Source organism: Mustela erminea, chromosome 5 (assembly GCF_009829155.1).
Source record: "Mustela erminea isolate mMusErm1 chromosome 5, mMusErm1.Pri, whole genome shotgun sequence".
Taxonomy (NCBI): domain Eukaryota; kingdom Metazoa; phylum Chordata; class Mammalia; order Carnivora; family Mustelidae; genus Mustela; species Mustela erminea.
Window position 1 is genome coordinate 23214095 of NC_045618.1, and position 12349 is coordinate 23226443.

The 12349-nt window shown below is 37.3% G+C and overlaps 1 long non-coding RNA gene and 1 pseudogene across 1 annotated transcript; one reads left to right on the plus strand and one right to left on the minus strand.

Moving 5' to 3' along the window:
- Positions 1–3360: 3360 nt before the first annotated feature.
- On the minus strand, positions 3361–11069 carry LOC116589899. The gene is made up of 2 exons (XR_004285437.1): positions 11038–11069; positions 3361–3445 (listed from the first exon to the last, which is right to left on the minus strand). It is a non-coding gene; the product is annotated as an uncharacterized LOC116589899 (long non-coding RNA).
- Positions 8349–8595, plus strand: LOC116589898 (annotated as a pseudogene).
- Positions 11070–12349: the final 1280 nt, after the last annotated feature.

Consider the following 12349-nt stretch of genomic DNA (forward strand, 5'->3'; position numbering starts at 1 on the left):
ATAGTGGGAGTAGAGAGAAGCAAAATCTGCTCATCAGGCACAGAGATAGCATATCTGGTTTTCTCCCACAGACTTGGAGACTGAGTAGAAATGAACCAGCCTTTAGGGACTCAATACAATTGCAGTTCTCTGAGAACCAGGCTTATATCACCATCATTTGAGTGCTGAGAAAGGGTGACAGCAGTAAGAAGGGCCTTGAAGGACCTTGGTATTCAGGCTGGCAAACTCTAGAGTAAGAATGCTGAATGAGGCAGAACTTCCTTGGAAAATTGTTGAATCAGTGAATTTCAATGAAACAGCCCTCGGAGGCATAATATTTAGTGATTTCAGCTTGCATTATTTATTGACTAGTGGGGAGTTTGTGGGTTTAACATTTTATTAATATAGCACCAGGTCATCTGAGAAAGTCATAGCCACTGAGAAAGTTCCCTAGAAACACATTTTCATATTATCAACAGTGCACTTTAAGGATTGGTCAGAATCTCCTGTGTGTCTTTGTGGACAGAAAGTGCCAGGTCTTGTACAAGCCATATCTTCTCCAAGGAAGTCAAATGGGAGTGAGGAAACTCCATAACTACTTCATTTCTTTCTTGATGATTTTGAGGTTCTTTGTGCCTTCAGGCTCATGCAGGGCTGGGCAAGCCATGATCTCTAGACCTAAGATAGATCTGGGCAACCGAATGTGTCTCTTCTATTTTCATTCATTAAATGACCCCAGGATGTCTGGCATCAAAAACAGCTTATATGTAAAGGCTCATGGCCTTCTATCTCACTTAAAAAATGTGATGATCAGTGCCCAAGGACTCAGGTCCACTAAGAAAACCTTGAAATTTAATCATAAGACTATGGAACACTTCTCTCCTGCCCTTCTTCCCCCAACCCTCCCTTTTTTAAAGATCAATTTAGTTAACATATACTGCATTATTAGTTTCAGGGATAGAATTTAGTGACTAGTTGCATGTAACACCCAGTGCTCATTACTTCAAGTGCCCTCCTTAATGCCCATCACACGGTTACCTCATGCCCTCACCCACCTCCCCTCCAGCAATCTTCAGTTTGTTTCCTAGAGTTAAGTGATAAAAACAGAAAGGGAGTTAAACCATCAGGGACTCTCCTTCACTTCTCACCGTTGCATTAACAGGGCTTCAATATGTTAACAGTGAGTTACAACTAGAAAAGCTAAAATGGCTGCAAAGATCAGACTCTATTTGAGGAGTTCTTAAGGAAACTCAGACAAGAGAAACAGAAACATGAAAACTAGACAAATTTAAAACCACTGGCATCTACAGCTATAGCAAACATGAAACACTTCTAGTCAGATTAACTTAAAACCTTATACTAAAGGCAAATCTGAATAAAACTCACACCTGGTATAGATTTTGGACTTATCAGAGAGGGAATTTAAAATAATTACAATTAATTTGCTAAGGATAATAATGGGAAAAAAGTAAACAATATTTAAGAACAGATGAATAATGTTAAATGAGACTGAAAGCTGTAAGAAAGAATCAAAAGAAAATGTTTGAAAAAACAAAACAGTGGCAGAAATAAAGAATACCTTTAATAAGCTAATGAGTAGACTGGAAACAGCCAAAGAAAGAATCAGTGAGCCTGAAAATGTGTCAACAGAAACTTCCCAAATTAAAATGCAAAGAGAACAAAAAAAGAATTAAAAAAAAAAAAAACCATAGCAGAATATCCAAGAACTTTGGAATAATTTCAAAAGATTTAACATACATAATGAAATATCAAGAGAAAAAAGAAGGAATGGAGTAGAATAAATATTAGAAACAATAATGGATAAGAACTTTTCAGAATTAATGGCAGGCATCAAACCACAGATCTAGGAAGCTCAGAGAATACAAAGTAGGATAAATAACAAAGACTCTGCATCCAGGCATATCATAATATATTAAAAGAAATCCCCTTCAAAGAATCTATATCCAAAAAATCATTTTTCAAAAGAGAATTAGAAATACAGACTTTACGAGAAAACCAAAAAATGATAGGAATTCATCACATACAAGAAAAGATCTACACAGAGAAGGAAAATCATAGCCTGGAAACTTGAATCTACATTTTCAAAAGACCAGAAAACAGATTGGAGAAGGAATAAAAGAAAGTAAAATAAAATCTTTTATTTTTATTATCCTTAATTGATCTAATGGAGAAATGTTCGTTTAAAACAATAGCAGTAACAGAACAGTGTACTGTGTGATTACATGATACAATAAGGCAAATAAAGGACAACAATTTTATAAAAGAGGCAGGGAGGAATTAAGAATATTCTTTTATAATTACTGTATTACCCATGAGGAGGTATCATGTTATATAAATTTACATTAGCTGTAAATGTATATTGCAAATTATAGGGCAATCACTAAAATTTTTTAAAGTATAACGTATGCAAAGAGAGAAGAAAAATTTAATTATATGCATGTAAAATTAAAACTAGATAGGAGCAAAAGAAGAAAAAAAATAGAAAGAACTATAATAAACAGAAAACTGTCCTAAACATGGTAGTTATCAATCCAATAATATCAACAATCATATTAAATGTGAAATATCTTAGTATGCCAATTGAAGGACAAAGATTGTCATACGGGATTAAAAGTATCCAATTATATATTTTACACAACAAAGCCCTTTTAAGTTTGAAGACACAGACACATTACAGTAAACGGGTGGAGGAAGATGGCAGAGTATGAAGCGCCAAGAATCCCTCTCCCCATCTGGACAACAACTATCCTGCAGAATCTGTCTGATGTAACTGATTTGGAACTCTGGAATGTACTGAAAGTTTCAACTTCCAGGGGAAGATTTGAATGGTCAATGGCAGTTAATTTCAGTCCATTTCAGCTCATAGTAGAACTCAACCCTCATGCAGGCAACTGTGCAGGTGGTCCTAGGGCAATCTTAGGGGAGTCAGGATAGGCAAAAAGTTTTTTCCAAATGTCAGAAATCAGTGCTGGTATTGCTGCTTCTGATCACAGAGCTGCAGACAGAGAGGTGGAGGACATTGTTGTTGCATGGACCCCATTTGTTGTAAGCCCTTCCTTCTCTGGCTGAAGGTTGCTCCATGGCATTTAAAAGACTGGCACTCTTTTCTTTCACCTTCAGTTTTCTCTTTTTTCCCCTTTTGGGAAGGGGGCGACTAATCAGGCTTATAGAAATCCCAGATGTGAAGAAACCTTATAAACAAGATATCAACCAGAGAGAAGGGAACCTAACATCTACCATGTTCTTTCTAAATATAGACAGGATATTCTCATGATACTTACAAATCCAGTACCTTTAACATGTTATTGACTAAATATTTATCAGTTTCCCTGATCAGTTTTCTTTTCTTTTTTTAACATCTTAATTTTATTTTTTTTTCAGTGTCCCAAGATTCATTGTTTATGCACCACATCCAGTGTTCATGCAATACTGCCCTCCTTAGTACCTGATCAGTTTTCTATAAAAGACCAACCATAAAACCCTCAGTGCTAATCCACTCAGGACACTTTTCACTCTGGAGAGCTTTTTTCCCTTTCCTTTTTGTTCTCACCTTTACTTAATAAACTTTCACTTCATTTCATCCATTTGTCCACGAGATTTATTCTTTGACTGCCTGAGACAAGAATCCTGCAACCCTGCAACCAAACTAACTTTCAAAAATAAGGGGAAATTTGAGACTTTTCCAACTAAACAAAAGCTGAAGGAATTTGTTACCACTAGACCTGCCCTGTAAGAATTGCTCAAGGGACTCCTGCAAGATGAAAGGCCGCTAGACATAACTTGAAGCCTTATAAATGAATTTACCAATAAAAGGACAACTTAGATGGCTCTGATGAAGAAAAACAGAAAAAAAAAGAAGCGTTGGTGAGGATGTGAGGAATTGAATCTTTTGTGCAATTTTGGTGGGAATATAAAATGGCACAGCTGCCGTGGAAAACATTAACAGTGGTTTTTTAAAAAAAATAAAAATAGAATTAATGTGTGATTCAGCAATCTCACCTTTAGGTGTATACCCAAAAGGTTTGAAAGTAGGGTCTCAAAGAGATGTTTGTAGGTTCATAGCAGTATTATTCAGAATAGCTAAAATATGGAAGCAACCCAAGTGTCCATAGACAGATGGATGAATAAGAAAAATGTGAGATATATTTACAATGAAATAGTACTCAGCTTTAAAGTGGAAATTCTGAATCTTATAATATGGATAAACTTTGAAGACATTATGTGAAGTAAAATATGTCAGTCACCAAAAGATAAATATATGCTTCCATTTATATGAGGTACTTACAGTGGTCAATTTCATAGAGACAGAAAGGATCATGATGATTGCCAGAGGCCTGGGAGGGAGAGGAATGGAGTTATTGTTCAGTGTGTTTAGAGTTTCAATTATGCAAAAGGAAAAGAATTATGAAGATAGACGGTGGTGATGGTTGCACAAATTTAAGAACATATTTAACACTACTGAACTGTATACTTACAAATGGTTATGAAGGTAAATTCTGTGTCATGTGTATTTCACTGTTTTAAAAATGAATGGGGAAAAAGCCCTCTGAATGGAAGGAGAAAGGCCTAATATGCTAACACTAATCAAAATAAATCTAGGGTAAGTTAATTTAAGACAAGTTAATTAAAGACCTCAGGACAAGGAAAACTATCAAGGAGAACAGTGTGGAGATTCCTCAAGAAATTAAAAATAGAGCTTCTTTATGACCCTGCAATTGCACTCCTGGATATTTACCCCAAAGATACAGATGTAGTGAAAAGAAGGGCCCAATGTTTATAGCAGCAATGGTCCACGGTCGCCAAACTGTGGAAAGAACCAAGATGCCCTTCAACAGATGAATGGATAAGGAAGATGTGGTCCATATACACTCTGGAGTATTATGCCTCCATCCGAAAGGACGAATACCCAACTTTTGTAGCAACATGGACGGGACTGGAAGAGATTATGCTGAGTGAAATAAGTCAAGCAGAGAGAGTCAATTATCATATGGTTTCACTTAGTTGTGGAGCATAACAAATAGCATGGAGGACATGGGGAGTTAGAGAGGAGAAGGGAGTTGGGGGAAATTGGAAGGGGGGGGTAAACCATGAGAGACTAAGGACGCTGAAAAACAATCTGAGTGTTTTGAAGGGGCGGGGTGGGGAGGGAGGTTGGGGTACCAGGTGGTGGGTATTATAGAGGGCACGGATTGCATGGAGCACTGGGTGTGGTACAAAAATAATGAATACTGTTATGCTAAAAGTAAATAAAAAATAAATTAAAAAAGAATAATGTAGATAATTACTTAATGATAAAAGAGGCCAAGTCTCCAAGAGGATATAATAATAATCATTGTATGTATTTATAAAATGTATCTATAAAATGTATTTATAAAATGTATATATTATAAAATGTATCTTAACTTGTGACAAAACTTGATAGAAAGACAAGTAGAAATAGATGAATTAATACTTAGAGTTGGGGACTTCAATACCCTTATCCATGATTGGTAAATGAAAAGGAAGAAAATTAGTAAGACTATTGTGGAACTGAACAGTACCATCAATCAACAGAACCTAAGTAACACGTATAGGCTACTCCATTAAACAATAGCAGAATACACATTTTCTTAAACTGCCATGAAAGATTCACCAATATAGACCATATTTTGGACCATAAAATACACTTAATATTTTTAAACAAATACAAATTATATAGTATGAACTCAAATGATAATGGAATTAAACTAAAAATTGTTAACAGAAATATGGCTCAAAAGTCTGAAAATATCTATAAATTGACTTCTCAATAACATATGGGTCAAGAAGGAGTGTAAAGATAACCTTAAAAAAATTTTGACCTAATTAAAAATGAAAATGCAGGGGCACCTGGGTTGGTTGGTTAAGTTGGTTGGTTGGTTGGTTAAACTTTTGGCTCAGGTTATGATCTGAGGGTCCTGGGATTGAGTTCCACTTGGGCCCCCTGCTAAGGGAGCCTACTTTTCCTTCTCCCTCTGCCTACTGTTCCCCCTGCTTGTGGTTGTGCTCTATCTCTGTGAAATAAATAAATTCTTAAAAAAAAATGAAAAGGCAAATTGTAACATTGCATGAGATACAGTAAAGTAATGCTCAGAGGAAAACTTACAGCATTCAATGTATTTATTAGAAAAGATAAATACCAATAATTTAATCTTTCACCATAATAAACTGCAGACAGAAGAGACATTTAGGCCTCAGACAATCAGAAGAAAAGAAATAAAACAGAAATCAAGGGATGTAAAAACAGGAAAATGATAGGGAAAAATATCAAAAACAGATTCTTTGAAAATATCAATATAATTGATAAAATTCCAGTGAGGCAAACCAAGAAACAATAGAAGATAAAAATTACCAATACCAGTAGTTAAAAGTTAGTTAAGGATGTGAGGGTGATCTGGCTGTGGTATCTGTCACTTCATTAATCACCAGTGTTGAGTTGGCTGGTCTTGCTGGCTGGGTAGGTGTCCCCTTTCTCCCTCACTTCTCCTCCTGAAGCTGAGTGCTTGGCCCAGGAGAACAACCTTCCTCCATACAGGAGGACCATTTTCCTCAGTCAAGGTATGGGAGCACCTGCACTTGCCTGGTAGACTCTCCAAACAATCTCTCCAGGTCCATTTGTAGGAAAACAGTAGAAAAGTCAGGTTTCCAAGATTCCAGACACATCCAAATGAGGCACTGCATGTAGCAGTCTGTCTTTCCAAAAAAAAAAAAAAAAAATGTTGAAGGTGCTGATCCCTTGGATATTAAAAGAAAATTGTAAATAAATAAAATGAACCACTCTATACCCATAAATTTGATAACTTGTGTGAAATGAACAGTTATTTGAAAGATACTAGCTACCAAAAGTCACAGCATAAAAAGTCTTTATTTATTAAATAAATTACATCAGTAACTAATAATCTTTCAAAAACAAAAGCACCAGAACAAAATATGCTTCACTGACATAATCTGTCAAACATTTGAGAAAGAAGAGATATCCAATCTCTACATTCTCTTCCAGAAAATAAGCAGAAGTAACACTTCCTCACTCATTCTGAGACAATCATTGTCCTTACTTCAAAACCAGGGGTATGTATGTTTTAAAATTTTGCTCAGGATCCCACTCTACATTTACTTGTCATTTTTCCTTGGGTTCGTTCTTTCTCTCTTTCTTCTTTTCTTTCTGAACTATCAATTCAAGAAAAGACATGGATGGACTTCAAATGCATATAGCTATATTAAAAAAGCCCAATTGAGAAGGGTAAGTATAATCTGATACCAATTTATAACACTCTGGAAAATGAAAAATTATAGAGTTAATAAAAAGATCAGGTACTGTCAGGGGCTCAGGAGTGTGGAGCAGTTGAACAGATGAAGCAGAGGGGATTTTTAGAGTGGAGAAATCATTCTGGTGTGCTTAAAGCCCCACTCCTTAAATGTGAGCTCATTTACAGTGACTTCATTCCAAATAGTACAGTATGAAAAGTGTGAAGGAGACATAAAGTTTACACTGGAGAAACCTGACAAACTATCCCAACCCAGTAATTCAAGGTCAACACTGCCAGTGATAAGGTGACGTTGACAGTATGTATCCGTGATATGAAGAGATGAATATGGCACTTTACTTCTGCAGTTTTCCTCCCAATAACCTACAAACCCAGTATAATCATGAGGAAAAAATTCAGACAATTCCATTTGAGGGACATCCTATAATATAATTCACCAATGCTCCTCAAATCTGTCAAGATCCTTAAAAACTAGGAAAGTCTGAGAATTATGCCACAGCCAAGAAAAATCCCAAGGGTTGTCTCTTTGTTTTGTTGACTATTTCCTTTGCTGTGCAGAAGCTTTTTATCTTGATGAAGTCCCAAAAGTTCATTTTCGCTTTGTTTCCCTTGCCTTTGGAAACATGTCTTGAAAGACGTTTCTGTGGCTGATGTCTAAGAGGTTACTGCCTGTGTTCTCCTTTAGGATTCTGATGGATTTCTGTCTCACACTGAGGACTTTCATCCATTTATCTGAGAAACAAACTGAGGGTTTTAGAAGGGAGGGGGTGGGTGGGGGATGGGATAGCCTGGTGTTGGGTATTAAGGAGGGCACATATTGCATGGAGCACTGGGTGTTACACACAAACAATGAATCATGAAACACCACATCAAAAACTAATGATGACTAATGGTGACTAACATAACATGAAAGAAAGAAAGAAAAGAAGGAAGAGGGAAAGAAAGAAAGAGAGAAAGAATGAACCCAAGGAAAAATGACAAGTAAATGTAAAGTGGGATCCTGAACAAAATTCTAAAACAGAAAAGGACATTCTGGAATTTGCTGTCAAGCTGGGAACTGGGGATATGGCTGAGAATGACCCCAAGACCTTATAGGATCTTCCTTCAGTGGTGCAGACACTCCTGCAACAGATGCAAGATAAATTTCAGACCATGTCTGACCAGGTCATTGGAAGAATTGATGACATGAGCAGTTGCCTTGACGACCTGGAGAAAAAAATTGCAGACCTCATGACACAGGCTGGGGTGGAAGAGCTGGAGGCTGAAAACAAGATCTCTGACACACCAAAGAGTTGAAGGTGGCTAATTCACTCTGTACTTCAGAACACCAAGCAATGACTGTGTGTAGATAGGTTTTCTATTCTAAAGAGTGAGTTCTTCTTACCACACACTATATAGTTAGTCTATAGAGTGATTCTGTCCCCAGTGTCTTGAGCATGCTAACTCCACATCCTGGACCTTGGTCAGTCACGCTGTTAAGTACTAAACACTGAAACTTTGGCAGTTCCTGAAAAAGAAGGCATTCTGTGAAAACTGAGGAAATCTCAGTAAACTATAGACTTTAGTAGTAACAACAACAACAACAACAACAGGAAGGAGGAAGAGGAGGAGGGGGAGGAAAGGAGGAGAAGAAGAAGGAGGAGGAGGAAGAGGAGGGGAGGAGGAAGAAGAAGAAGAAGAAACATCTTACAAATGTGAGAGACTGAGTATGAGGGTATTGTGGGAGCTTTGTACTATCTTCTCAATTGTTTCTTTAAATCTAATAATGTTCTAAAAATTAAATATTTTAATGGTGCTTCATGTTGCCTCTATCCCACTTAATGTAGATACAAAGTCAAATCACACATGAGCACATTTAATTCACAGACTTAAGTTATGCTTGTAATCAACGGAGCTTAGCAAATACAGTTTTGAGCTTTCCAACCTCTGTAGTACAGGAAAACATATGAGAAGTTTGGAAATGATGATGAATGAGCCAATTCACAAGAATCAAATACAGGTGTTTTTATCAAAATTCATCAAACTATTGTCTTACTAGTCGACCTCTAAGCCCTATCCATTTCTTTTTGTTATCAACAGTGCATCTAAGTCAGTGTTTCTACAAGATAAATAGAAGACAAATTAGAGATACCACAAGAAAAAAAATCATCGAATTTATACGCCCAGCCGAACTATTGCCATCAGTTTACAATCATTTGTTCATAATTTTGTGAATCTGTTGCGTAAAATATCCCACCTTGTTACTGTTCCAGTAAATGTTTCTCAAATTACAAATGAAGTAATGGTTCTGATCACCTGTATACTCACACTGAAGTATGAACTGATTTACAGTGACTTCATTCCAAAGAGTACAGTATGAAAAGTGGGAAATGAGGGAGGGAGGATCTTCTGTCCTAAATAGGATGAGACAGATGACACCTGACACTGGGCAGAGGAGATTCTCAGCAGGTTATTATTCACATATGCTCATGGTCTTAGAGAGGAAGACACTGAATACCATGCAGGGGCCTGTGGGAGACAGGCTTTCCAGAGGATGCAATTAACTTGTTTGAATAATTTCATGGGCTGGCGGGGAAGTGAAGGCCAGTAGGGTGAGGACCAGGTGGACTGCATCTGGTCCAGCTGAAATGGGAATTAGCCAGTTAGGAGACTTTTCCTACTGGGGGGGGGGGTCTCAAGGGAAAACAGGGGAAGAAGCTACAGATAGACATTTGGGGCCCCATGAGGTTCAAAGATGTCAAGGTAGTATATTAAATTTTAGGCCTTTTAGTGTTTATCTGTCAGTTTTGTGTCATTTTTCCAGGATTCAGTCTTTTTTTTTCCTCTGGTTAACAACTATTTTTTTTCTTACCCATATTATACATATTTCCCTCTAGTCTGTTTTTGTTTGTTGTTTGTTTGTTTCTTTTCTTTTCTTTCATTAAGAATGTTCTTTAGGGGCACCTGGGTAGCTCAGTGGATTAAGCCGCTGCCTTTGGCTCATGTCATGACCTTGGAGTCCCAGGATTGAGCCCCGCATCCTGCTCCCTGCTCAGTGGGGAGTCTGCTTCTCCCTCTCCCTCTGCTCCTCTCCCTGCTTGTGCTCCCTCTCTCTTACTCTCTCTTTCGAATAAATAAATAAAGTATTTTTTTTAAAAGAATGCCCTTTAAAAACTAAATCTGACTTTATCATTATGTACTTAGAACCCTTTAGCGACTTTTAGAGCAAATTCCAAAATATTTGATGTGGCTGGGTACCCTGCCTGAGCTGCCAAACTCTCTCATGCTTATGCTCCTTCTGGCCTCACTTCTGGCCTCATTTTTTCCCATGCTCTTTTGACCCTTCACATACCTGATTCTTCCATCTGGAGGCCTCTTGCTGAAGCTCCTCTTCTCTTCACGCATTACAATGATAGACTTATGTACACTGAGAAATAAACAGCAGTGGGTGTAGTAGAACTAATGAAAGATAGTCATAAACCCCAAGCATTGTGGGCATTCATGATGTTTCTTTTATTTTTCTCCTCTGAGTTTTCCAATAGCCATTTTACTTATTAATTTTAAACTGAAAACCATTTGCTTGGTGCAATTTCTTTTCCTTCTTTCTTTCTTTCTTTTTCTTTTATTTTTTATTTATTTATTTATTTTTTTTTTGGATTTTTATTTTTTTTATTTTTTTATTTTTATTTTATTTTTTTTTTATTTCCAGCATAACAGTATTCATTATTTTTGCACCACACCCCGTGCTCCATGCAATCTGTGCCCTCTATAATACCCACCACCTGGTACCCCAACCTCCCACCCCCCGTCCCTTCAAAACCCTCAGATTGTTTTTCAGAGTCCATAGTCTCTCATGGTTCACCTCCCCTTCCAATTTCCCCCAACTCCCTTCTCCACTCTAAGTCCCCATGTCCTCCATGCTATTTGTTATGCTCCACAAATAAGTGAAACCATATGATAATTGACTCTCTCTGCTTGACTTATTTCACTCAGCATAATCTCTTCCAGTCCCGTCCATGTTGCTACAAAAGTTGGGTATTCATCCTTTCTGATGGAGGCATAATACTCTATCCCCAGGGGTACAGGTCTGTGAATCACCAGGTTTACACACTTCACAGCACTCACCAAAACACATACCCTCTCCAATGTCCATAATCCCACCCCCTTCTCTCAACCCCCCTCCCCCCAGCAACCCTCAGTTTGTTTTGTGAAATTAAGAGTCACTTATGGTTTGTCTCCCTCCCAATTCCATCTTGTTTCATTGATTCTTCTTCTACCCACTTAAGCCCCCATGTTGCATCACCACTTCCTCATATCAGGGAGATCATATGATAGTTGTCTTTCTCTGCTTGACTTATTTCGCTAAGCATGATATGCTCTAGTTCCACCCATGTTGTCACAAATGGCAAGATTTCATTTCTTTTGATGGCTGCATAGTATTCCATTGTGTATATATACCACATCTTCTTGATCCATTCATCTGTGGATGGACATCTAGGTTCTTTCCATAGTTTGGCTATTGTGGACATTGCTGCTATAAACATTCGGGTGCACGTGCCCCTTTGGATCACTACATTTGTATCTTTAGGGTAAATACCCAGTAGTTCAATTGCTGGGTCATAGGGCAGTTCTATTTTCAACATTTTGAGGAACCTCCATGCTGTTTTCCAGAGTGGCTGCACCAGCTTGCATTCCCACCAACAGTGTAGGAGGGTTCCCCTTTCTCCACATCCTCACCAGCATCTGTCATTTCCTGACTGCATCTTTAACTGATAAAAGAAGCACAGTACTTGTTTTGTGTTCTCTTACTCTGTACTTTAATATTTTATTATTTTTTGTTCACTTTTATTGAGCATTTGGTCTTTGTTCTCATTGATTTATTGGTAATCTTTATATATTATGGGACTATATATTTCACTCTTTTATCATCATATAACTTGAAAATATTATGCTTCTGTTTTTCACTTCTCTTTTTAATTATCTTTTTTAAGCAGAGTATATCATATTCATTTAAATATCAGATTTATCAATACTTTCATAGGTTCGTTGTTGTGTAATAGGTTAAGATGCCTTCCCTATTCTACTTC